General features: G+C 45.4%; 1 protein-coding gene and 1 pseudogene across 21 annotated transcripts in view; both read right to left on the reverse strand.

Annotated features, from left to right (window-relative positions):
* The window catches only part of KALRN (kalirin RhoGEF kinase), a 661,801-nt gene that overhangs the window by 557,043 nt on the left and 82,661 nt on the right, over positions 1-22,097 (reverse strand). The window lies entirely within an intron of this gene.
* LOC309842287 (drebrin-like protein pseudogene) lies at positions 565-20,920 on the reverse strand (annotated as a pseudogene). Its single transcript has 3 exons — positions 20,852-20,920; positions 957-1,427; positions 565-748 (listed from the first exon to the last, which is right to left on the reverse strand). The product of its transcript is annotated as a drebrin-like protein pseudogene (transcript).

Here is a 22,097-nt window from a genome sequence, read left to right on the forward strand (position 1 = left end):
AGCACTCGGTGGGCTCCACAGAGTCAGCAGAAAACATGCCAAAGTGGCCATCGGGCCTGCAGTCATGCCACCAGCCCTCATCGATGACCTCAAGGCCCGTGATGAGATCCTTGGGCTGGAATATCTCGGTGTTCCGGACTGCCTGGTAGTGGTCCAGGGCCCCGGCACAGAGCCATCTCCCACTCAGCCACAGGTAGTGGGCCATGGGCTCAGCCAGCCACTCAGGGCTGCAGCATCACGGCCTCCACATAGAGAGTCTCCTGCTATGGGGGTTCCTCTTCTGTCTGTGCTGGACCTGGCAGGGTGCTGGGCACTGGCTCCTAATGCAGATCTGCCCTGGGCCTTGAGGAGGCTGGGGTGGCCCTCTGCTAAAGCAGGTCTCTGGTTGGCTGGGCTGCTTCTGTAAGAAGGGACTCCTCGGTTTGCCTGGCTGGAGTTGGGGACAGATGTGGCCACGGCCCTCTCCCTCCGCTTGGAAATCTCCAGTGCATGTGCTGGCTGCTGACAAGTTCTGGCTCCTCTGTGTTCCTTAAAACCACTTCCTGCCGCTCACCCTTCCTCTGGGGTCCAGCCTCATGGTCCAGCTCCTCCCAGAAGCCCTAGTCCAGGTGGGAGGCCTCTCGCAGCTCCTGCTCCCAGGGCTCTTACTCTCAGCGCTCCTGACGCTCCTCCTCTGCCCACTGCTTCTCCTCCAACCTGAGATTCTCTTCCTCCTTCTCCGCTTTGGCCCAGAAGCTGTCTCTGCCAACCCCCCCCCTTTTTTTTAAGATTTTATTTATTTATTTGACAGACAGAGATCACAAGTAGGCAGAGAGGCAGGCAGAGAGAGGGGGGAAGCAGGCTCCCCACTGAACAGAGAGCCCGATGTGGGGTTCAATCCCAGGACACTGGGATCATGACCTGAGCCGTAAGCAGAGGCTTTAACCCACTGGGCTGCCCAGGCACCCCTCTGCCACCCCTTTTGATCTCAGATATGGCCTTGGTCTTCTGGTATACAGAGCCCCCTGGGGCCTGGGGGACCATGTCCCGGAAACTGCTGCTCTCCCTGGGGAAGGTACAGCTGCACCTGAGGCCCTGACCACCTTCTCGGCATGACATACAATGTCTTCACATTGATGGTCACATGGGCCCCTTCAGAAAGCAGCGTAAGGCTGACATGGTCAGTGCACACTCTGTTCCGCATATCATTGACACCCTCACCTGTCCACTTGATGAGGGCAAACCTGAGCAGGCCAGACTTGGGATTCTTCACCCTGTAGAAATCGTGCCACCTTCCCGCTGTTGAGCTCCCCCACCATCTCCAGGCACCCTCCCCAGTGCCCACCACCTGATGTCATTGCTGCTACCCTCATAGGTAAAGAAAGCCCAGTCATTCTGGAACTTTCGGTGACCACACCCAAGCAGGCCTCCTGCAGCGCCAGCCCCTCCTAGTTCAGGTTCACAGCTACAGTCGGCCCCACGGGCCCCATATCACTGCCACCCTGACCTCTCTTATTTTCCATACTTCCTCCCAGACCCACAAAAACACAAATTACACAAGAGACAATGCTAGGATCAAGCATCCATGTCCCAGTGCTGTTCAGGGAAGACTGTGCCTTGACCCCTGCCCTAAGCAGACACCATTCCATTCAAATGTCCATCTCACCCATTCCCTGCATCCAACCCACACCCAGAGCATCATCTTTAGCCCATTCTCTTCTCTAGATCCCAGTGCTCCCATCTGTAAAAAGTAGCGGAGGGGAGCTTTCCTCTCCTCCTTCCAACCTCCAATATTTCCATAAAAGGAAAGAAAGAAAAGAAAAAAAAAGATGAAATTTTACATGTGAGGACTTCTTGGAGAAACTCTTTTAAGAAGTAGTCAGTACCAGCAGCCCTACTGTCAGAAGGGAGGGGTCCCCAGGAGGGTTTCTAACAGTCCCAGTCCTCATTCTTGGAGGGAGGGATGGACCAATCAAGAAAAAGTATCTTAACTCCTTTCCCCTTGCTATCCACAGCCTCACCATTGCTCTCCACAAGCACCCATTGTACCCAGCCTGAGCGACCCACACATTAGCAGCCACACCCCAACATCACACAGTTCTTTATCACTCCTATCTCACACTCACTCAGCCTGCAGCACCACCGGACTCAGCCTTCCCAAAGCCTTCCCCAGCACACAACCCAAAGGACTCTTCCCCCAACTCCTAAAGACCTGTCTGTACCAGTTATGGGACACATCACACTCCGCGTTTTATCATTTATTTTTTGGAGGCCCCACAGAGCATTTAGAACAGTGTTGTGCACACAGAAGGCATGTAAGTGAAGGTTTGTTTTAGGGTGGATTTTTAAAAGTCATTCATTGTTCAACAACACCTGGCAACTTAAGTCTCCAAGACATCCCTTCAGAAGGAGAATGGAACCCCCCACATCCTCTGCTGCCTTTGCCAGCAGAGCTCTCCTCCTCCCCTTCTAAATGCCCCATCCCTGCTCTTGCCTGAAACACCCTTTCAAATTCCAGTTACCCACATTATCATAGCTGCTCCACCCCATCAGCCCTTTCCCCTACTCAGGATGGCTCAGGACCCCACTCTCCAAACTCTGACATCACTAAACCATTTCCTGAATTTCCCATGGAGCCAAACAAGTTGGGATGATAAAGCACCATCACCAGCTTTAGAACAAACACTTTGGGACATATACCTATGTGGCCATCTTTTGTCAGGTCATACCTCACAGCAGCTGTCTGTGTTCCTAGGTCCGGATTCTAGGACCTCTTAGCAACCTTGAACCTCTACACAGAATTTCTGAACTTGCAACAGCCACTAGGTTTCCTGGAAGGAAACTGGTATTGTCTCTCCCTGTTAGGAAACTCTAATGACCAATGAGTCCTACCCTCCTCCCAGAGGTGAAGCAGATATGAGGGCCACCCCTTTCGTTCTCCCAAGCTCCCTGACAGTGGGCTCAGGACCATGGTAAAAGGATGGGCTTTGCTACCAGATGATCCAGGGTTCAAATCCTTGGACAATCTGGTGAACCAGCATCTACTGAGTACCTACCTACACTTGTCCCAAGGGGTCAGGGGCTCTTAGGGTATGGTGCTCAGACCACCACCAGCAGCAGCAGCACGTGGGAACTTGTTAGAAATGCAAACCCATGGGCCAACCTCAGACTTGCTGAATCAGAAACTCTGAGAGTAGGGCCAGCAACTTGTGTTTTAACAAATTTTCCAACTGATTCTGATACACAAATTTGAGGACCACTGATCTAGACCCTGGGGATACACAAAAATGAAAAACCTAACATCTAGACCAGCAGTTCTTGTCCTAGGTGCACATTAACATCCTTGGGGAGCTTTTAAAATAATACCAAAGCCTGGTCCCATTCCAGACCAATTCCCTTAGAATCTCGAGGAGGGGACAAATAATCATATTGCAATGTGTAGAGAACAAAGATTGAACAAGTGTACAATGAGAAGAGAGAAAGCATTGAGGAGATCAGAGGAAGTGGCTTTACTACATGTGCCTCTCTTTTCTCATCTGTAAAATGGGGGCCATAATAGCCGTCCTACATGAGATGGTGTATATAAACGCCTGGCATACAGCTTATGCTCAGCCTGCATTAGTTTTCTCCCTCCCTTGGACGAGGCCCTTGCTGACTCTTAGCTCAGCAATTAGACCGAAGTATTTAGAATGTCCCTTATATCAGTTCATCATCAAGGACCCCAGCCATGAAGGGAAAACCTGCTGGCTATTCACAGGTTTGGCCAAGAGCTCTCTCCAGCAGCCAGCAAGATGTCCCCAGTGTCTTCAGTCCCTGTTCTGAAAAACAGCCTGAATCCTTGGGAACCAGACCGTCCCCAGAGGGCCACTCAGAGCCCAGACCCCAGCTCTAAGATCCTCAACTCTTTCAAAGAACAGCTCTTTAAAACAACTTTACAAAGGCCATTTGAATTACACAGGAACACATTGCCCTAGTCCCACTCTTCCAGACTCTTTTTGCCTGTGGTTCCAAGCAGGTCCACTGGCTTGGAGTAAGCTCTCTCCACATCAGGCGGTCCTTCCTGATGCAGATCCTCTCATTATTCAATCTCCCTGCCCAGCAACATCTGAATTCAGGCTTATAGGGGACTTGGCAATAGCCCCAAATCAGCCCACCCTCCCTCCCCACAAGGCAAGGAGTGGGCGTTCAGTCACAGAGAGTGCCCTGGGTCTCCTGTAATGCTGCAGACATGCAAGCAACCCACAACCCTCCTGAACTGAACAGAGAAATGGGGGACTTCCTTGTAGCTGCCTCCTTGGGCTCTATGCTTATCCCAGCAGATGCTGAAAACATTTCTGGTCTCCTCTTGAGAACAACCTTTGCTGTTATTTCAAAATAAACAATAAACAAATTGGGTCATTACTTTGTAGGCAAACCTTGGTTTTTTGGTTTTGGGTTTTTTTTTTTTAATACTAAAACCACTATCACTAAGGTTGCCCAGATTTGATTCACTCTTTCCCCAGATTTCCCCCAAATGAAGCTGAGTTGTTTCCAAAAATTGAATCAACCTTCAAAGAACAAGGTTTTGTCACTATTAAGGATAATTCAGGGAAAAAGAAATCTGCAGCACCACACTGGAAGAAAACAGTTTCCAGAATGCAGAGCCCACAGGGTTTGATCATAGGTGGCATCCCTGGCCTTGAGTCCCCCTCAGGGGGCCTGCTTTGAAGGAAGGGCCACTTCAAGTGGGAGGGACAGGGAACCAGTCAGTATGCCATCATCTATGAGAGGCTTCAAAAAGCAAACTCCAGGGGCACCTGGGTGGCTCTGTCAGTTAAGTGTCTGCCTTCAGCTTGGGTCATGATCTCAGGGTCCTGGGATCAAGCCCTGCATCACACTGGGCTCCTTGCTCAGCAGGGAGCCTGCTACTCCCCTTGTTTGTACTCTCTGTCAAATGAATAAATAAAATCTTGAAAGGAAGGAAGGAAGGAGGAAGGGTGGGGCAGGGGAGAGAGAGAGAGAAAGAAAGAAAGAAGGAAGGAAAGAGAAAGAAAGGAAGAAAGCAAATTCCCACACCAAATAAAGGAGTGGCAGATGAGACACAGAGAGAAGAAGGGACAATACTTCAGAGAAAAGGGTTTGGACACCCTAAAAGCAGGAACCAGGACCATTCTTCAAAGAGGTGATGGGCTACCAGGGGAGAAACAGTATCTTCAGAGGCCAAGGCCTGGCCTAGTTTCCTGCCTCTGACCCACAGAACCCCCACAGAAGAATCTGGAACATGAAACAGGAAGAAATATCCCTGCAGAAATGGTTGCAAAGGAACAGGAAAAATAAAGGTGCCACACAGCTTTTCTCCTGTTCCCTGAGCAGTAATGCTAGGCCCTGATTCCCTCCCAGATGCTGCCAAGTCACCCTCTCCTGGCCCCATCACCCCTCCTCTTCCTTCCCCAAGTCCTGCCACATGCAAAATAAGACCTCTACCCGGGCTGGCCTGAAAAGAATGAGATATTTTCTCCTTGGCTCTGCATTTTCATTCAGCCTTACAATCTCAGGCCAGGCAAAAAGCCCGAAAGTGTTCGTGCTACACCCCAGTGCTCGCCTCCAGTATTGTCAACTGGCCCAGCAGCCAGACCCTGGGCCCCAGGAGTGCCGATGGAGCTGCCCTCACAACTCTTAGGAAAACATGGCCGAAACCCGGAACATGACCCATGTCTGGCTTTGCTCCTCAGTGCATGCTGGGCTGGGACTCTAATGGAGCAGAGGGAGGCAGGCGGGACAGGGCAATAGCTGTGTCTTTCAGCAGCACCTGGTCTTTGGCACTAATGATGCAAAGAGATACTGGGTAATCAAAATGATGGATAATCAATAACCCAGCATAATGGACATTATTGTTAGGAGACAACATGATTTTTCACAGCAGAGTTATGAAGGACCTATTTGTTCAAAAATGAATCTGTTTTTCCTGAACACAAAGAGGAGGAATGATAGAAAACAGCCACATGAAAAGAGAAAGTCAGCTCAGGATTTAAAATTGTCCACATAACACACATATAGAAATAACTGAGAGTTAGCTGTATGAGAAAGAAACATAGGAAGTTAAAGTTGAGAAGAACATAAGACATCCAGTGTCTCATTTTACAGATGAGAAAACTAAGGCCCAAAGAAGTGAGGTGGTATCTCATGTCATATAGCCATTTGGTAGAAGAGCTGGAATTAGACCTGAATGTCTAAGCAGAGCACTATTCATTCTGCCACCTTGGTCCAAAGGCTTCCCCTTGGAATCTGTCTCCTAGACCCTCAGACCTCTTGGTAATGGCTGTGTCTGAAATCACCATATTTCCCTACACACAAGTCACCCTTATGTGCTACTGACTACCCTAGGTTGAATACCAAAATGATTCATGAATTACTGCCCAACTGTCTGAAGTCATAACATGGTCTTTGATGGCACCTCTTCATATGATTCAAATCAGTAGCTAGGATCAATGTCCTCACGTTCAAGTCTAACAATCATCTTGGTATTTGGGTGACTCTTGATTTTTCCTAAAACTCTTTGACATTGTACCTAACATGATGGTCACCAAACCCTGGGGGTTAAAGTTGAAGGAGGGATTGAAATACCTATTTCATAAACTTCCTTGTGGAACTTACCTGTAAATAAACAGCTGGCAAGAGGGGTAGAGAGATTATAACAGAATCCTCCTGACTTCCAGGCCTGAGCTCTTTCCTTAGCAAGTTGAGAACAGGAGTCAGAAGCTAAAATTCACAAGAAGTGGGGGCACCAGGGTGGCTCAGGGGGTTAAGCATCCAACTCTTGATTTCAGCTCAGGCCATGATCTCAGGGGTAGTGGGATCCAGCCCCATGCTGGGTTCTGCAATGGGTGCGGAGCTTGCTTAAGATTCTCTCTCTTCCTCTCCACACCCCCACCCACTTGCAGTGTGCTCACTCTCAAGTAAATAATTAAGTAAATAAAAATTAAAAATAAAATTCACAAGAAGCTTCAGAGGCTGGTCCCCTAAGGACACTGATAACCTGTAGACAAACAGAAGATACCAGGGTCTGGGGCAAACTACCCAGTGTCATACTTCAGCAATACCTCCTTTTGCTTTCTTTTCTTTTGTATTAAAGTATAACTTGAACACAGTTGAGTATATAAATCATAAGAGAAGAGCTGGGTAAATCTTTGCACATGTATGTACTGACGCAACCACCATCCAGATGGTTATGTAGAGCATTTACAACTACCCAAAGGCTCCCTCATGCCCCCTTCCAACCAAGAGTAATCTTTATCCGACCTGTACCCCACAGACCAGGTTTCACTTGTTCCCAAACTTCATATAAATGAATGAGTGTAGTACATATACTTTCATATTTGGCTTATTGGACGACATTCTGTTTGGAAGTTTCTTCCGTGCTGTTAGTGTGCCAGTAGGATGCTCTTTAACACTCTGTTATATGCTGTATAACACTCTGTTGCAACAATACACAACAATGTATTTATTCATTCAACTGCTTACAGAAACCTTCTGTTTCCAGTTTGATGTTGTTATGAATAAAGCTGATAGGAATGTTCTTGTACATATTTTAATGAAGATAAACCCTCATATCTGTTGAGTATATCCAGGTGCAGAACTGTCAGGTCATGGGGTATACATAAATTTTTTTATAAATTTTTCCAAAGCAATTGCACCAATATACACTCCATTAGCAAAGAGAGTTCCTAGAACTCTGCGTCCCCACCAGCACTTGGTATTATTGGTAAAGACTCTTCTTTAAAGTCTCACAAGGCACCCCAGGTCGATTTCCAGACAACAGACATCAGTCTTCAAGTAGCTCTTAAAAAAACTCTAACAATTTTACTTCTTGAACAGAGTAAACCACCTAATCTTCATCAGACCATACACTGAGACGTGCAGAGAGATCTCTGCCCCTGATTTAAATATCTGGGGATTTCACTATCTCCTCCTTCCTGGGTAGATGTCACTAAGCTATACCACCTACCTTTAATCTCTGTTCTAGGAAATATTCAAGATGGCTCAATCAGGAACTTTAATTTACACACAATCACAAGTAAGTCCTGTTCTCAATGTGTATGGGCTTCTTTGCTGCTATAAGGCTATTTCTATCTTCTGAATGGTGAAGGTTGCCCCATAAATAAGAGAGTTATTACTCATTTCATTTGTTTTTATGTAGCTTGGCAAATGTTACTCAAACAATCTACACACTCTTAAAAAGCACATATTTTAGGTTACTGAGCTAGACATTCTGGAAGTCTCTAAAACAAAACAAAAACAAAAACAAAAACAACCAATCACCAGGCTTTCTTTAAGGGAGTAGGGCCGTAGGGTAAATCACAGGGAATATTGTCACTGCCTTCTTCCTCTCACTTTACCCAGCAAAACTCTTTCCCAGATAAAATGAGGTCAAAACAAACATCAGTCACGGACTTTTCCCTTGCTTTTGGGGAAATCAAGTCTTAAGGAAATGAAAATGGAAAAGGGAAACAGTCCTGGATATAGGGCCATGGTGATAGAGTAAATGGGTGACTGAAGGTAATGACAATAATGCCTACTTTTCTCTTGGGACTTGGTCAAGCTCAATCTTATCCTTTCCTTCCCTGAGCTCTGCCCACCACCACCTTCCTTCTCTTCAGCTACTGTCTCTTGATGCCATTGTCCAAATGACTGAAGAGAAACATGCTATCCAATTCACACTTTACCACCAAGTGCAGTGCCCAAGACATGACATATTCCCCAACTTTACAAAATATACCAAACTTAAAGAACATCTCTGTGGTGATCGCTACATGTAAGAAGAACTCACTGTGGACTGGTATGTGCAGGCAGAGTGGATGAGTCTCAAACTGCTCCTTAAAGCGGGTAAGAGTTAGTGGAGCCCTGGTAGAGAGCACTTTGCAAAGGACAAGAGTAAAAAGAAACATGGGATCTTTAGAGTCTGTATACAAGACAAGCCAAGCTTAAGTGGCTTTCCACACCACTGGGTTGCTGGGCCCTGACTCAGCTACCACTCCTGCAGATGGCCTGACTCCCTCATTAAAACAAAAGCTCTCTGAGCACAGTGACTGAGAATTTTAGGCACTTGCTTAGAAACATTCTCATGTGCGCAGACAGATGAGGCCATTCTATAGCCCTCCGTTTCTCAATTCATGGTTTCTGGATTGGCTCTCTAGATGTCCAGTGCAAGTGACAGAGAACAGCTCCCTGGCTTTTCAGGATTGAAAAGCTGATTCTGTCCCTGTGCGGAAGGGAAACCATGTTGACAGGGCAGCTAGCATTGAGAAGTGAGGGATGGGACAAGGAACAAGGCATAGGAGAGTCAGACCCACAAAGTGATTCTAGACCCAGACCCCTTTGGAACCAGTTGAAGAAGGCAGAGAGAGCATCTGAGTAGGGTCACAATACCATAGCCACCCACCCACATGAAGACACACTTCTTAGATCGCAATGCTCCCCTCCATCAAGCTTACTCTTTCTCCAGGTAGCTTTCTGGGGCCAAAATCAAGATTTATTAGGAATCTAAACTCTTAGTCCAACCTGAGGGACCACTGACTTCTTGTCACTTGGTTTAAATTTTCATTTGATTTTCCTTATACTGTCGCCTCATAAGGAATACCTTTTTTTCTGTCTGGACCAAAAGTAAAACTACCACTATTCGATGGGTAAAACAGGATTGGGCGAGACTTCCATTCTCCCCTCAGGCTCTGTCCTCATTACTGTTTGATACCTAAATAACCTTTGTAGGAAACCCATCTTTTTCAGAGACAAACATCTTTTAAGAAACAAAACAAACAAACAAAAAAAACCAAAAAAACAAAAGAGGGGCAAGGAGTAGCCATCAGTTAAACAAACACAACATTTCTCAACATTCCAGTCTTCTGGTTTCTCTGTTCATTAACTGATCTTATCCTGCTGATAAGTTTGACTACAAGTATAATGAACAACTTGAGAGAAGTCAGAGTGGGACACATCAGTAAGTGCTGCTTGAGGGCAGAAAGTTGGCCTTATTCACTGCTGTCTTCCTAACACTTACCTTAGAGCTGCACACACACAAAAAGACTTACTAAATATTAATGGAGGGAATACATGAATGAAGAAAATAAATGAGTAATTTAAAACACTGTATGTACATCAAAGGCAAAAATTCTTTTTTAAGTTATTTAAATTCCAGCTAATATACAGTGTAATCTTAGTTTCAGCTATACAATACAGTGATTCAATACTTCCATACATCACCCAGTGCTCATCACAACACGTGCACTCCTTAATCCCCCTCACCTATTTCACCCATTCCCCCATCCACTTCCCTTCTGGTAACCATCAGTTTGTTCTCTATACTTGAGTGTTTCTTGATTCGCCCCCTCCTTTTTCCCTTTGCTTCTTGGTTTTGTTTCTTAAATTCCACATATGAGTGAAATCATGTGGTATTTGTGTTTCTCTGACTTGTTTCATTTAGCACAATATACTCTAGATCCAACGATCTTGTTGCAAATAGCAAGATTTCATTCTTTTTGATGGCTGAGAGATAAATAAATACATATATATATATACATACACACACACCACATCTTCTTTATCCATTCATCAGTGGATGAACACTTGCACTGTTTCCATAGTTAGGCTATTGTTGATAATGCTGTTATAAACATCAGAGTGCATGTACCCCTTTGAATCTGTATTTTTTAATTCTTTGGGTAAATACCTAGTAGTGCAATTGCTGGCTCATAGGGTAGTTCTATTTTTAACTTTTTTTGTGGAAACTCCATACTATTTTCCAGAGTGTCTGCACCAGTTTGCATTCCCACCAACCATGCATGAGAGTTCCCCTTTCTCTGCATCCTTGCCCAAAGGCATAAATTCTGAAAGGACACAAAGTAACAGACAGGTTGTGCCTATAAAACTGTGGGATAAGAGTAACAAATGAAGCATAAGAGAAAGAAAACAAAATTAAGGACACAAGGATCAATCAAAAAGTCTAAAGTGTTGCCAAATAGACTGTGGTAATAAAAACTGCTGTCCTCAATTACCTGAATGACTTCAAGCACAAATGAAATTATATAGCTCTGTATTACTCATGAGGGCTGACCTAAGATCAACATACCTAAATTAGACAAAGTCAGGTTTCCATTACATAAAATCATTTACTAACAATTAGATCTGTCCAGTAATAAAATAAGTTGTCTTGTGGAGTCAGGAGCACCTTGTCACATGGAAGACAGGATCATCACCAGTCAGAGATGGTCCACAGGCAATTCCTGCCTCAAGTGGAAGTTAGACTCGAAGGACACTAAGACTTCATCCATAACTAACATTCTACTAATTTAGAATGTGTGGTCACAGGGAATAGAGTGAAGCAAAGCAGACTTTCTGGAAGAGGAAAGTTTGGAGTCAGATTGGGAGGAGGTGACCCGGAACAGCAAGTTAGTCTAGTTACTCCTAGAGTGTAAGACCTAAAAAGCTCACTAAGGGGGAGAGGATTTTAAAAATCACCCAGAATAACTGTGTCATGTACACTTTAGGGCCCATGCTTATTATTCTCAGAACCATCTGTTTAGAGTAAATTGAGACCTTCCTAAACCAGCAGGGAATCCTAACCTGGATGGAACTGAAAAGAAAAATCTTACCAGATACTTAACAAGTGGATGCAACATGCAGAGGCCATGGAGTCTGAAATTAAAGGAAGCCAACAACAAGACAAGTCTAACCCACAAATCTGTAACCAATTTGAAATTTGTGAATGATGGCCTCTGAGTTGCCGCCATAAAAGCGCCCATCCTGGCAGCCTTGAACTTCATCATTATCGAAGCAGGGGTCATTATTTTATGAATCCTATATTGTAGCTGAGCCAGACAGACAACAGTACCTTCTTTCATTTTGCTTGGATAACGGCCAAATACAAGTCACTTTACTATGACTTAAAGAGCATTGTGCCCATCTGTTCACAATTGATGGGAATCACTGAGGGGTGGAAAGTGCCAGGTACTCTTGGACAGCTCTGTGGAAGTGGGTCAGGGGTCTTCTCGGCGATTTGCCATGTGTCAACACTCCCTTCATCTAGGAACATATGGACTTGATGAAACTGTCACTTGGAGAGCATGGTACAACAGGGCTTGGGCCATTCCATTTCCATGAGAAAGTTTACCTAAGTTATAGCAAGGGAATAGCCTTTATATTCTGTGCTACATCATGAGAAATTCTTGTAAGCATTTAACTTTGTGTTATCTCTCTAGGGAGAATCTGGCTTTGGCCCTCAAAGGAAAAGGGAAAGTTGGGACTGGATGTCATTGCTGTCCACCATCTTGAGTTTAAAGCATGGACATATATCATCACAAAGTAAAGGAGTGGCCAGGTGAGGTCCTGAGACCACAGACAGATGTCCATTGTCTGGACATTTCCTCCAGTGGGGGCAGGAGGCAGGAAGGGCTCTCAAACATTTCTCATACATTTGAAACAGTCCAATAGTTGAATGAGAGAAACCTCACAAACAGTGGCTGGAAAAACAGTCTGGCTTATGTTTCAACATAATTTTCAATAAAAAATAGGGCACATATTGCATAGAGCACTGGGTGTGGTGCATACATACACAATGAGTTTTGGAACACTGAAAAAAAATAAAATAAAATTTCAAAAAATAAAAAATAGAAGTACACGAATACTTTAAAAAAAACAAGGGCACTTACTGGAAAATCCTTCTGATGTCTGTCTTTTCAAGTACAGAAATTTTCACTTATGATTTATTTAAAAAGAGATGAGAATCATTCATTTTAGCCTGGCAAAAGTAAGGAAGTCTCTCTTAAGTCTCAGCCAGGAATTCCCCAAATCATGATCCTCTTTTATTCCACCTTTCTATAGTGAACATCAAGGTTAGCCATGAAGGCAAAAGAGATGTCACTGAAGGGTACTGGAGTCAACTGGGAGCATTGGTAGATGAGATGTTTGGTGTCTTGATACAAGCTGGCAGGATATCTCCTTTTTCTCCACACCTACCTTACATAGGCAGGGCCCAAATCAAGATGGGGCAACCAACTCGTGGAGCCACCATGGCTGCAAGTAGCACAGCCTGGTCCCTGATGGCCTAAGTGCAGCTCATCCAAATTCTTGACATCTTTTCTCTCCTCCTAAGTATTTCCCTGCTTGCAGTATGTTGAAAGCATTTCTAGGAAAAGGGGATTATGTTGTAATTTAAAAAGAAATGTTTGTTTTTCTCCTGATTTCAATTATTCAGACCCTCAGTGCCCTTGATTCCCCCAACCTCCCTTGCATGCCCAGGAATAAAGAACAGCGGGCTTGAATACCAATGTCTACCAGCATTGCCAGGAACACAACATGCAGCCCTCTGCCCACTGCACTCATGGCTTCTCCTTTGCATGACAGCTCAAGATCACCTGCTCCTGGAACTCTTGCTTACTCACTACACTGGCTCTGACCTTGTGCCTCTCTCTTCACTAGATCAGCATCTTTGAGTCATGTCATGCATATTTGTTTATTCTCATGATTAGGAACCGACAACATGAAATAACAGAACAAAGGAAGAGGCCCTGAATTCAAGGCTTGGCTTCTTCTTGCTAGCTGGGCCACCTTAAGCAAACTCTCTTAACCTATTTGAGCTTCAGTGGCCTCATCTGGAAAAGGGTGATGCTAATCATTGCCCTACCTACCTCAGAAGGCTATTATGGATTTCAAATGAGGTAACAAATAGGAAAGCTTTTTGTACGCTGTGAAGAGGCTGCTTCTGCTGGTGGTCATGCAAAGACTCTATCTCTGCCTTACACTTCCAGCATCTGAGATAGGGTTGTGCCTCTCTGCAGGTTCAGCACAGATTTGGCTTAAACACCCCTGAGTCCTCTCCTTGTCCCTGCAGTGCTAAATACAGACCCTCCCCCTAGCTTTACCATGCTCAGAAGTAAAGTTTCCATGCTTATCATTACAGAGAGGCCCACTGAGAAGGATCTTACACTCTGGTCTCATGCATTCCCACACATGAGACATGATGGCAGATCCAGCCCTCAGAACCTGCTTAAGGACACAGTAGCAGCAGCAGAGTGGTGGCAAGCCTCTTCTAGCAACACCGGCCACATTGGGACATCCAGTCCCACTTCCCAAAAGATAAGTCATCCTCATGACGCCAGGAATGTTTTCTCCTCCTCCTGAGCTCCACCACCTGCAGAACTTCCATTACAAGCACTGCAGCCAAACTCCCTGGCACCACTCACCTCACCATTTGGCAAGCTTAACAGTCCACAGTTCTCTCATGGGGATTTGTTTTTAGAGTCATAACTAAAATCTCTGACTGCTGCACAGAAAGCACCTGGGAAACCAAAGAGAGAAGGATGCTACGTGACATCTGAAGCTGCCACTTGCCCATCTTCCCTGCAGCAGTGTGCTGCCGGTCTCCTGCCTTCTTCCCGGGGTGTCTGTGAGCAGGTCTGCCTGTGATGAGGAGCACTTACAGTGATAGTCACTCGCTCTAAAACTTCAACAGCAGACACCTAGAAGCAGTTCCTTTGCTTTACAACGAAGCAAATTCAATAATTAATGGCCTTTTGGAGAATTTCAATCCACAATCTCATTCAACAGGGCTTCAAAGGCATCCCCAAACTACAGAAATGCTGCAGGTAAAAATAAATGACTATTTCTTGTACTTTACTTTGTGGGCCCCCGAGTCAACCTTTTCCTAATGGTCTGATAAAGAAGGTAAGAAATGGCTGAGTGCTCCTGAGTGATGTTTACAATATTTTATAAACAGGAAAGAGAAATCAATGTCAGAGTGCTATGCAGGTGGCAGTGACTTCTCCCAAAAAACCTGAAATGCCCTCCCCAGGACCACCCAAATTCTATCATGTTTTAAATACCTCGCTCAACTGGACTTCCTCCATAAGGCTTTCTCTGATCACTGCAGACTGGCAAAATTCATCCATTCATTCAGTATTTATTTATTGAGCATTATATGTACCAGGCACTGTGCTGGCTCCTGGGGAGAAAGCAATCTAAACAGTCAAAATATTTGTCTGGTGGCTCTGTCCTCTGATCCTCTAATAGAAGTAATGTGTAGATCCCAGCATTAAACACAGGCTTTCGGGGCGCCTGGGTGGCTCAGTGGCTTAAAGCCTCTGCCTTCAGCTCAAGTCATGATCCCAGGATCCTGGGATCAAGCCCCACATCCGGCTCTCTACTCAGCGGAAAGCCTGCTTCCCTCTCTCTCTCTCTGCCTGCTTCTCTGCCTACTTGTGATCCCTCTCTCTGTCAAATAAATTAAATCTTAAAAAAATAAATAAATAAACACAGGCTTTCACAAAGAGCATTTTTCTTGGAACTCCTATTATTCTTGACTTTATAATATAATTATGAACATGTCTTTTTAAGCAGCTTGAGGGTAAAAGCATTTCTGATTTCTTCATGGTCTGCTAAGAGAAAATGCTGCATAAATAAACATTGAATGAACACTTATCTAATTATGTGATATAGATAGATCAATAGATAGATCTATATGTGTGTGTTTAATTTCCCCCTCTATCTTGCAAGTTTCTCCAAAGATAAGAATCTCTCTGTTAATATTTCTGTATCTTCTGCAGCATCCACCCCAGGGCTGGGACATGGCTCATTCTCAGTACATACTTAGTTGAATTCAGCAATTCCACTAGCAGTGGGGGGTTCCCCTTCCATGCCAATCCTGTTAATCATACCCTAGATTTAGAAAATGGGAAGCCCAAGGCCAAGGAAAACAATATAGTCAGCTCTAGTTACCTACATTCCCCCAACATGCTGGCTAAGCTTTCTCCCAGACTCGAGCACTATGTTTGTGAGGAAGGAATAAAGTCATCTTTCATCCAGGAGGACTGACATAAGCCACCTGTGCATTCCAAGAAGAAAACCAGAACAAACTTGGAGCCGTACACCCGACTTTAGACAGCAAGACCACCCATGGAAACATCCATCATGTGACCCACACAGGATCTGCCTGCCAAGAGATCATGAACCCAGGAGTCAGGGCCACACACCCTGTCGGGGGTACAGCTGCAGCCAAAGCCTGGCCAGAAAGGCCAGAGACCCAGGGTATCCTCATTGCCCCATGGACACAAGCTTGCTATCTTTTGGCCCAGTCTCTCAAAATCCATCTCTTAGAATAGCCAGCTCTGCTCTCATCACCCTTACGGGATGCCACAGCTGATGAAGTCAGTAGCTCAAGCTGACATCTGCAGGGAGATGGACTGATATCCTTTACTAGCCTAGGTGAAATCCTGTGAGATGATGATGCTCTCCTAACCCCCAAAGGCATCTGTGAGTCCTACCACCTATCCCACCAATGTGTACATGACTAGCACTGGCTGAGCACACTCAGCCAGCACACCAGGAACGGCATCAGAACATCTGTTTGTCACCTACAAGAGCATTAACCCAAATCAGAGAGTTCTAAGTTCTAGACATACTCATAGGATATCTCAGAATTTAACATTTGAAAGTCCGAGGCATTTATACTAAAGCCCATCCTCCTCGTTCCCCAAATTAGAAAGTACCCCACGACCTTCAAAATCAACATAAATGATCAAAAATTAAATTCCCTTTTCTATCCCAGCCATAACGCAAGACTTTGCTTCCAGATCTGAGCAGTCCGACTCCTGCTCGTTTGGGGTCAGCCTATAAGCACTCCTGCCTCCTTACCCATCTTCATGACCCCGGTGGATCCTGAGGAAGCTGCTCTTGGAAATCAGCAATGACATTTAGTCATGCAAAGCAGTGAGCTGACTTCATTTTTCTCAATAAATATTTCATTGAGATTCAGAGAAATAAGAGAAACCTTATTCATGAGATTTATGTTTGTCTTAATGATTCACAGCATAATTTATTCCAATTAAATATTTATTTTAATACCTTCTTAAGTCTGAAAACTTCTGCCCATTCATCAGTGAGTCTTTGCATCATCAATCCCCTCACAGATATGGAGACATGAGGAATAGCCTCGTTCTTCCCCAAAAGGGAAGTTTTTCCTTTCCAGCCCCCTGAACCGGGAGCCTGAGCCATGCCTGATTTGCCCCTGACACATCCCCTGGGGCCCTGTGGGTCAGTCTCCATTCTCTGCTGCCTGTTACCTACTTGTTCTCAAGCCCATCGACATCCTCAAAGCTCATCCTGCTCAGATACCTCTCTCAGACACAAAGTCCCAAGAAACTCTGTAGAACAAGGCAGGGGTGAGAAGAGTGCCGGGCACGGTGGGTACAGTAAAAAGGAGACAGGAATCCCAGTAAGGAGCTATGAGTTCCAATTCCAATGTTACCACCTCTGGCCATTTCCCACTCGTACTGGAAATACACTGTCGGAAGAATCAAATGAGATGACGGTGGAGCTTTACAAACTGTAAACAACGATAGCTACCTCCCAGTGGTGTCGTAACAAATGAAAGATACATTTCTGGTATTCAGGACAAACCTGGTATATAATACATGCTCAAAGAAGACATAGTTAATAAAAAAAGAGAAACAAAATTTGTTTTAAAAAAATGAAATTTGGGGTGCCTGGGTGGCTCAGTGGGTTAAGCCGCTGCCTTCGGCTCAGGTCATGATCTCAGGATCCTGGGATTGAGTCCCGCATCGGTCTCTCTGCTCAGCAGGGAGACTGCTTCCTCCTCTCTCTCTGACTGCCTCTCTGCCTACTTGTGATCTCTCTCTGTCAAATAAATAAATAAAATCTTTAAAAAAAAATGAAATTTGTTTACTTTTATTAGAGTTCCATAACTAAACAGGCCTTACCGCCCAACTTGTTTGCATGTGGCCCAAGTAGGTGTTCCTATTACTCCCATACAGAGCTGCACAGAACTCTTAGTAATATCCAGAACTGTGTCGGGGCAGAGAGTTTCTGTGTGCGTGTGTGTGTGTGTGTGTGTGTGTGTCTTGCTCCTTCAACTGTTCATATTTACACACATCTTCAGAGTCTCCTCAGAAAACTCCCCCTCAAAGATGGCATAATCCCCACTCCGCTTCTAAAACTTCCCTGGATCTGAAGAGGAACTCCTCCTGTGTCCTTCATGGGGAGAAGTCTCTGCCCCTCCCACCCTCTTGGCCCCAAGAGCAGCCCCCATCAAGTGGCAGCCAGGCTGTCTGCCATCTGTAGTCCCTCTGGCCTGACCCCAGCTGAGAGCTCACCACTTAGCCTCCCTGAAATCTGGCTCCTGGCACAGATGGAAGTGTCTCTTGCATCCCCGTGGAATGTTGCTTGGATCCACCAAGTACAGAAGTCTATCTCAGGAACGGCACTCTTCTCTGCCTCCCTCCACACCACCCTCAGGGAGGCTTCCTGGGTGACACCTGAGAGGAGGTGGGAAGGTTCCCAAGGCAGCTTGAAATCCAAAGAGATTTTACCTTCCACATTAATTAAATGTCATTTCTAAAAATTTTAAATCCCTGGCACTGTGAAGAAGATTTACTATGCCAAAGCAGAAAGGGCTTCCAAAAAGCAATTACAAAAGCTTTTAAGTTAATAATGGCTTTGTACCTTGTACTACTAGAGCTAATTTCATTATCTGAGAAACTAGAAACTGATGTTCAGTTAACTAGGTGAATGCCCCAATCAATAGCTCCTGAAGGAACAATCCTCTACCACCACACCATGCTAAGTGTTTCTCTCCTCCAGGAAGCCGTCCCAGAACACTCCCACCACATCTGAGTCATCCATTCACTCTAGACACCACCCACTTCATTCCACACTCACACCCCCACACACACAGCCTGTTCCTCTACTTCTTCCGGAGCCAAGGAATCTTAAATTAACACCAGGGTGCATTATTTTCACACTCATTAAAGGATTAGCTGAGGTTTATTAGCCCAAAAGAATGAATGAACTATTCTGGGTGCCAAGGCATTGCCAAGGTAAGAGAAGTTTGGGGCAGACAGCACTTTCCTAGTACCTTTCAAATCACACCAATTCTGCCTTTCCCAGAGATGATGCTTAAGAAATGTTTTAATTATTTAAATAATCAAATAATTTGCTGATTCTTTCCCTACCACATGCTCAAGGGGAAAAAAACCCAATGTTTTCCTTTTTCATAAGAGAGATTTCCAGTATAGACCCCCCCCCCCCAGATCAGGGTAGCAGCTCAACTTGTCCACACACTGACCAGTACCCTCCTCTCTCCCTCTGAGCTACTGAAGGTCAGAATGAAGCTTGCAATGTCTGAAATCTGATCTTCCATCTGCCACTTGATCTTCCATCTGTCACTTCTCCAGTTCGGCAGGGGGCTGGGGGCTGGAAGATATAGAGAGGTCTCCAGGGATCCAGTTGGCAATGAGCACATGTTAACTTGGACATCAAATGGGATAGAGGTAACTCTGCTTCAAAGCAAGAAGAGGCCAATGGTCATAGCCAAATATATTTTCATGGCCAGAGGAGACCCCAAGATGTCAGTGAACAGTCCCACACCTCATTCTTCCTCCAGGCATCTAGGGTATAGGCATTCTCATCCCAGTGTCCAGAGAGAGGAGAAAAAGAAAGTGAGGTTTAGAATAAGAAAACCTAGGTTAGAATCCATTATACATGCTCAATGACTTGGGCAAGTCACATAACTTTATTGAGTCTCAGTTTTCTCATCTGTAAAATAGGGACAGTACTATTGCAAAGTCTGAGATAAGCACCTAGGACAGTTCCTGGCACAGAAGAAGTACATAATCCAAGTCCAAAAACTAAACTGCAACACAACCATTATCAACGGGCCATTTTCTCTGAATTATTTTTCCAGTAGAAAGGCTTAATTTTTATTGTGTGTCTATACTATTTTTGCTGGCTCTTGCATGACTAATCAAAAGCTACAGAGAGACTACCAGCTGGAATGGAAGATGCAGGCTCTACTTACGGCCAGAGAGAAGCTATTTGTCCAAAAGAGGGATGAGAGCTGAGCCACAGCCTTCCCCTCATGAATACAGTGTCCAGGCCAACTAAGCTAACAGCACCATAAGGATATTTTAAAGCATCACAGTCACTGAAAGTTAAATCTGCATCATACCCTTCATTTGGATACAGAAGTTTTAAACCACCAAATTTGTTTTCTCCGTAGACCACATCCTGGCAAATGGATTTTTCTTTAAAAATGCAACCCCATCTTTGTTGACAATCCTGTCTTCCACACTGAGAAATATTCCTGGAACCAGGGTCTGTTTCTGGAAACCGATTTAAATTTATGAAGCTGCTTGTATTTATGATAAAATGGAAGCAAATCTGGCTGAAGCAAAGACCTACATTCCAGGGATAACTGACCATTCATTTATTAGTTGCTGCCCCTAGCTAATACCCAAACAACAAGCTACCCCTTGCTCAACCTCCCTGCAGGAACCCCAGGTCATTCAGAAGCACAGGGAAGGAGCTGAAAAAGTAGGGGAAGCAAACACTATTAAATCAAGGGACACACCCTCTACAGCCAAGGTCAACACCCAGGAGGGGCAGCAGGCCTTGGACAGTGGCGGAAGGACTCCACCCACACAGCACTTTGAACAGAAGCTCTCTTCCAACTGGAGGCATAGAGCTGCTAATCTGACGCACACCCAAAACAGAGATGTGGGTAAAAATAAAATTACGACTGCTCCCGTGAGAAAGCCAGGAAGAGAACATATTGAAACAATCATAGCCTGAAGCCCTGCCCAACGCCGATGCTACTAAGTGACCTCAGCCAGGGATAGGAGAGGATTGATCTAGTTACTTTCCTTGCTCGAAATCTCCCAATAGCTGCCCATAAACTACTAAATAAAATCCTAAAACTCTACTGTGGAACATAAAGCCCACTCAGCCAAACTTTCCGGCTTTCTTTCTTATTGTCCCAAACCCCCTGTACACAGGCTCACAATGAGCATACACATCCAACTTCCACATCAAAACCATTTCCCAAACTCACCAAACCCTCCCACTCTGTATCTTTCCTCTGCAGCTCTCCACCAACTCCAAAAGTGCAGATTTTACCCATCTTCAAGGCCTTTCAAGGCCAAATTTACAGCTAGAATTCTCTTCTCTGCTCCACAGCATTTTCCAACTAAATAATCCTTTCCCTTTGCTGTCATTTCCATAAAGACAAAGACTGCCTGTCTTATTCACTATCAGAATAGTACCTCCATAGAATAGGTATTCAATAAAAATCTGCCAATTTAAGGAGTACCTCAATGCCAAGATGTTTCTTCTGTAACTTGAGTTTTCTAGCCCTCACAGGACAAGACGTCCCCTTAGCAGAGGCAGCCCTGGCATGGTATGGGCTTGATTTCCTTTCTCAGCCCTGGGAAGATCTGATCCCATGATGTCCAGAAACCCTGCTCACATCTGCCTGTGCTCAGCGAATACTCCACTGGCCACGCTAGCCACCTCTTCTCCCGCTCTGGCTGCCTGCTGCTGCTGGAACATGCTGAAGGTGCCCTCTCTGAGGGTGCCAGCAGCCCACCCATAGTGCTGTCCAACACTCTCACACCCCTAGCACTCCAAGTGCTAGACCACCTGAGTTCCCCAGAGTCCCCGCCGCCCCGGGACCAAGCCCTGATGGAAGTGAAGCCATTCTTTCCCACTCTGTGTTCACAAGATGGCATCATCTGTACCCATATGTCACACAGGGTCTTCCTGAGAACAGTTCCTTCGACTTCTGCACAGCACTACTCTCCTGAGGGCTCAGATGCCATGCCATGGGTTTGGGGCTGGCTTTGGATAAACACCTGGGAAAGAGAGAACATGGTCTCTCCAAAACCCATTTTCTCCTTACGCCCATTCAAAGCCATCATATAAATAGGACCCACAGGCTGCATGACTCTGATGAAACAGCCAGGACAGGTCCAGTGGCCACAATGGCCACAGGGTAGATGACACTACAGTCCTTTGCCTCTGACATGATCTCTCACCCAATCTGCTGCTCAAGCCTCATCCCTCACAGCCTCTGTTTGAGGGCTCACCAAAAGCTGACCATTACTACTGCCTGGCGTATTTAGAAAGCAAAGCCCTTCCTCTGCCTTCCTCTTCCTTCCGCGTTTCTGCCGGGGCCTACCCTACCCTTTGGGCACCTCCGAGGACCAGCTGCTGCAGCCCCTCCCTCTCAGCACCAAGACAGTCATTCGCCTTGCTTTCAGCTCCTTCTCTCCTCAAGTGGTCGATAAGAATGGATTTCA

Source organism: Mustela nivalis, assembly GCF_964662115.1.
Source record: "Mustela nivalis genome assembly, chromosome: 1".
Taxonomy (NCBI): domain Eukaryota; kingdom Metazoa; phylum Chordata; class Mammalia; order Carnivora; family Mustelidae; genus Mustela; species Mustela nivalis.